The following is a 5,978-nucleotide window of genomic DNA, read 5'->3' as shown; positions in this document are numbered from 1 at the left end:
GTCCGGCACTAATGTGGACTGAACTCATTTCCAACTGCTCGATGCCTGAAATCTGTGGTAATGTGGGGTGGTGATAAACCAGAGCTAGTGGTTCCCAAAGGTGTTTGGCAATGTTTCAGCAGTCCAGCACTTTTTACCACAGCACCAGCCGGACCGCTCGCTTCCCAACGCATTGGAACCTCTACTCGTCAGCGGGGGCTGGCAGCCGCCTCTGAGCTGGGCTGCTGGGAAATGGGGAGGAGCAGCAGTGGATAGCAGTGCAGGAGGCTGGGAGCTTTTGTGTCGGCATTGTGACAAAGCCAAACTAGTCTGACGAGCAGGCGCCGGCAAGTGTCTGCTCCTGCTGGGCAGCTGTGGCACTCTCCTTGGGAAGGCAGCCAGGGTGCCACAGAGTTCTAATACTGCAATAATCCAAGGAGCGGTCGGGGGGAGTGTGTGCGCGTGTGTGCATGAGTGTGTGTGCGCATGGGTATGTGTGTGGGTGAGTATGTGTGTGTGCCTGGGTGAGTGTGAGTGTGTGCATGCATGGGTGAGTGTCTGTGCGTGTGTCTGTGTGCATGCGTGTTTGTGTGCCTGTGTGAGTGTGTGTGCATGTGTGTGTGTGTGCCTGTGTGTGTGCATGTGTGAGTGTGTGTATGTGTGTGTGCATGTGTGAGTGTGCATGTGTGTGTGCATGTGTTTGTGTGTGAGTGTATGTGTGCGTGTGCATGTGTGCACACGTGTGAGTGTATGTGAGTGTGCGCGAGTGTGTGCGAGTGTGCGTGTAAGTGTATGCATGCGTGTGAGTGCATGTGTGAGTGTGTATGTGTGTGTGCATGTGTGTGTGTGTGCCTGTGTGTGTGCATGTGTGAGTGTGTGTGAGTGTGTGTGTGCATGTGTGTGTGTGTGTGTGCATGTGCATGTGTGCACACGTGTGAATGTATGTGAGTGTGTGCGAGTGTGTGTGTAAGTGTATGCATGCGTGTGAGTGCATGTGTGAGTGTGTGTATGTGTGCGTGCATGTGTGTGTGTGCCTGTGTGTGCATGTGTGTGTGTATGTGTGTGTGTGCATGTGTGTGTGTGCATGTGTGAGTGTGTGTATGTGTGTGTGTGCATGTGTGTGTGCATGTGTGTGCATGTGTGTGTGCATGTGTGTGCATGTGCATGTGCATGTGTTTGTGTGCACGTGTGTGTGCATGTGTGTATGTGTGTGTGCGTGCATGTGTGTGTGCATGTGTTTGTGTGTGAGTGTATGTGTGCGCGTGCATGTGTGCACACGTGTGAGTGTATGTGAGTGTGTGTGAGTGTGTGCGAGTGTGCGTGTAAGTGTATGCATGCGTGTGAGTGCATGTGTGAGTGTGTGTATGTGTGTGTGCATGTGTGTGAGTGTATGTGTGCATGTGCATGTGTGCACACGTGAGTGTGAGTGTGTGCGAGTGAGTGTGCGTGTAAGTGTATGCATGCATGTGTGTGTGTGCATGTGTGAGTGTGTGTTTGTGCATGTGTGTGAGTGTATGTGTGCATGTGCATGTGTGCACACGTGTGAGTGCAAGTGTGTGCGAGTGTATGAGTGTATGTGTGTAAGTGTATGCATGCATGTGAGTGCATGTGTGAGTGTGTGTGTGTGCGCATGTGTGTGTGCACGTGTGAGTGTGTGTATGTGTGTGCGTGTGTGAGTGTGTGCATCTGTGTGCATGTGTGTGTGCGCGCGCATGTGTGTGTGCACGTGTGAGTGTGTGCGAGTGTATGAGTGTATGTGTGTGAGTGTGTAAGTGTATGCATGCATGTGTGTGAGTGCATGCGTGCGTGTGCGCGCAACAACGCCAAGAACAGCACTTCAGGTGGCTGCGAAGGAGCAGAGTGCCCTGTTAGGGTCATAGTTTCCATCCAAGTCTCGGTGCTGTTGTTAGCAGTGGTCTCAAGGACCCTCGCTGCACCCTCCAGTGTCTGCTCCGCGTAACACAAAATCCTGACACAGGGTCACAGAATGCTCTGGGCTGGAAGGCACCTCCAAAGCTCACCCAGTCCAACCTCCTGCACTCAGCAGGGACATCCTCCACTGGATCAGGTAGCCCAGAGCCCTGTCCAGCCTCACCGTCAATATCTCCAGGCATGGAGCCTCAAACACATCCCTGGACAACCTGTTCCAGTGTTCCACCACCCTCCTGGTGCAGAACTTGTTCCTCACATCCAAGCTCAATCTGCTCTGCTCTAGTTTGAAGCCATTGCCCCTGGTCCTGTCCCTGTAGGCCTTTGCAAACAGTCTCTCTGCTGCCTTCTTGTAGCCCCCTTCAGGCACTGGCAGGCTGCTATTAGGTCTCCCTGGAGCCTTCTCTTCTCCAGGCTGAACACCGCAAGCTCTCTCAGCCTGTCCTCATAGCAGAGCTGCTCCAACCCCCTGAGCATTTTTGTGGCCCTTCTCTGGATCTGCTCCATCAGCTCCATGTCCTTCCTGTGTTGAGGCTCCAGATCTGTCATAAGTTGTTAAAGTAGCCTGGAAATTTGGCTAATCATTGGTTATAGATAGACTTGCAAAGATTTTCTGTCTCCCACTGTTCACCACAGCCTGTCCTGCAGTCACCTGTAGGTAGGTCCCATGTCACAGCCAAGGGCCATAAGAACAGTGAGGTGAAGCCTGAGTCTGTGCATTTAATGCACAGAAATGTGAGGATGTGGAATTCCTCCCTGCAGAAGCAGCAGCAGCAGCCTTTCAGTACCACCTTTTTCATGCCAGTCTTTCTGCTGTGCCTGCACTGGTGCCTATGGCCAGCATTTGCTGCCTGGCAGAGCCAAGAGCCACCTGCTAAGTGTCAGCCCTCCCATGCTCCTGCCCCGGGGGCTCTCCCACTGCTGTTGAGTGCGTTCAGATGTCAGGATGGGCATAAATGGCGGGGTGGGGGTGTAAGGGTAAAAGTCTGGCCACAGCTGGCACCTCTCCCTGCAGGGTTTGAGCTTAGCCCCTGATGAAAACTGCTCTAAGAGCCTGCCATGGCTATGCAGCTATTTCTCTCTTCCTCAAATGCCTTCACTCATTTAGCTTTATTTGTTTCTTGCTCTAGTAATGACTTGCCTTAGCTGTTGGCTCTGGCTCAGCCATGCCGATCACCTGCGAACATCAAAGGGCTGCAGCAAAACACCTGCGTGGCACGAGGGTGGCCAGGGAGCTACCTCTGAGGAGCTGCCATGGCTCCTCTCCTGCGCCCTCTCTATTCCAGCTGTAAAGAAGGGTCCTCTCCTTGCTCCACACTGCTCCACACAGAGGTAGCTTCTCGAGATAAAGGTGGTGGCAAGTTGGACTACAGCAACCCTTTTCTTTGCCACGCTTTGAGGGGGCATTCGGCTTGAGCTGAGTCCCAAACCAGAGTTCTCAAGGCACTGATCTGTTTTCCAAGCCTTTTGACCGTGGTGCCTTGTGCTGCTGCATGGGAAATCAGTGAAAAGTGCCTGAAGTCACTAGAATCAGCACCTGCTGCGATGGTCCCTCAGGAACGGGAACACCATCTCATTTCCCATCACTGTGGGAGGTCTCCTCCGAGATCTGTGCTGCTCCCTGTCCGAGCACAGCGCAGCTGTGGTCCTCACAGCACAAACTTCCCGTGAAGGTGGTGACCTCTGTGTGTACCTGAGGGACAGCTGCCGTGGCTGTGTCGACTCCGAAACGCACCAGCCACACGCAGCTCCCCTCGGGTGCTATCTGGGGTACCAGTTGTTTCCACTCAGCCTGTAGCAGCGATAACACTGAAGGGGCTGTTTTAAGCACTACCCAGCCCTGCTCCTGCTCTGCTGGATCATTTCCCTGTTGACAGCCAGCGTGGCAAGGCTGCTGGGAGCATTCAGAAGCTCTGGGTTTATTATTTATTAATTTCTTCATGGGAGTGGAGGGGCTGTGGGGTGGCCCTTGCAAGGCTGGCAGGCTCCAGCTCTCCCAGCTGGACACTGTGTATGGCCCCCAAACCATCTCTCCAAGCTGTCATTTAGGAGCAATGTGGCTTTTTGCTGCATGCAACCAACTACAGAGGAAGAAATCCTGCTTGCCTTTCAGCCTCACTGCTTCTAGACACCCCACACTCCTGACAGCGTGAGGGGAGACTCCAGGATTTGAGTGTTCACACCTGCAGGTTATCAGAGAGACGTGTTGCACCTAGGAAAACAGTTTTCTTCTATTACCCTGCAGTAAGGAAATTCACTTCCAACAGAGCCTGGTCTCCTGTGGTTTGACAAAACTACAGTGCAGAGCAAGGGCCAGCTCCTGACATTGCTCTGGAAGGTTTATTTTACACCAAATTGCAAACTGGTGCATGCATTGGTACCAGCAGCACTGCCTGAGGCAGAAACCCCGCTGGTGAGCTAGAGGACAAGCAGAGCTTGGCATTTGGGTTCTGTCCCTCATGGCTGTGACTCTTTCGCAGGCAGCTGAATGATCAGGATTACCAAGTTTCTGCTACCAACAAAGAAAGGGCATCCAAGCTTGCAGGGTCACACCTAAGGGCAAGGTGTGCCCTGGACCAAGGAGATGAGCACAGCACACCAGCACCTCCGGTTCAGGGCAGTGTGCTCCAGCCAACCAGGCCCTACAGCAAGGTGTAACTGGCAGGGCTCAGTGAGGCTTGAGGGAAGACACAGAACTACAGAATGCTTTTGGCTGCAAGAGGCCTTTCAGATCATCTTGTCCAACCACTACCTCAGCACTGCCAGCTCACCACTAAGCCATGCCCCTCAGCACCACATCTACAAGGCATCTCAATCCCTCCAGGAACAGAGACCCACCAGTGCCCTGGGCAGCCTGTTCCAGGGCTTGGCAACCCTTTTGGGGAAGAAATTGTTCTTCATGTCCAACCTCCTGGTGCAAGTTGAGGCCATTTCCTCTTGCTCTGTCACTTGTTGATGGGAGACATGGCAGAGAGCAGGAGAAAGCATTTGTTAGAATAAATGGAGTGACCAAACCCTCCCATATGGTAGGTAAGGGCAGAAGAACAGTAACCAGCTTTGTGCTTTCTAGTTCAGCTCATTTTATGCAATACTCAGCTGCAGAATAAGCTTCAGCAGTGACATGATTCAGAAGATAAATACTTTAGAAGTCAGTTCACAGGCTCACAGGATTTTAGGGGTTGCAAGGGACCTCTGGAGATCTTGCAACGTCTTGCAGCTCAGCTGGCACCATCTGGCTAGAAGGGGCTCTTCACAGTGTTTGTGCTGGAGGTTCTCTGCTCTCCATAAGCTGTCTGCTGGTTTGTTACAGATAAATAAGATGTCCTGAGAAGCTCATTCAGAACCCACCTGAACACCACACACAGAGCTAACACTCCTGCTTGCCAGCGGTTCGATACATGGGAAGGTGGAAATGAGGCAACAACAGACAAACTGGAAAAGAAACAAGATGTCTATTCCATTACTAAGCACACAAGTTCCTGCTTTGGTTCCTGTTAGCTGCTCTTACAGAACATGTGGATGAAGCCATGGTACATCAAAGGGCCTTGAGATGTAACTGAAGAGAAAGAGGATTAATGCACTCTGTACATGGGAGGAGACAGGTGGAAGCCAAGGTCATGTTAAAATGTGCAAGGGAGTATTTAAAACTCCCTGGTAAGGAAATGGATTAGTACAAATCTGCATCTACAAGCAAGCACACTCCAGAAAATCAGGGTTTTTCTGGCTGCAGATGTGATGCTTTGGACACAAACTGACTGGAATGTTTTTGGTGTAGAGGTTTTTACAGCCTACACCAGCACTAGCAACACTGTGCTTAGAAAAAGTGTCAGTCCCTGAGCCAGCAGGTAAGAACCTAGAAGGTATTTATAGCTCTAGACATATCTCAAAGTAAAACCTCAACAATCAGTTACCTCTCTAGCCATAAACTCACAGGAGTGACACAACTGCAGCCATCAACCTGGAGAAGAGGCAAAGCTCCAGAGGCAAAACCTTCTCTCCATTTGCCACGTGGAGCGCTGACATCAGGCAGCACCGGCGCAGCGGGCAAGGTCTACCCTGTCCCCTCCAGC

This window comes from Dryobates pubescens, chromosome 1 (assembly GCF_014839835.1).
Source record: "Dryobates pubescens isolate bDryPub1 chromosome 1, bDryPub1.pri, whole genome shotgun sequence".
In the NCBI taxonomy this organism is placed as follows: domain Eukaryota; kingdom Metazoa; phylum Chordata; class Aves; order Piciformes; family Picidae; genus Dryobates; species Dryobates pubescens.
Note: the sequence above shows the minus strand (reverse complement) of the source record.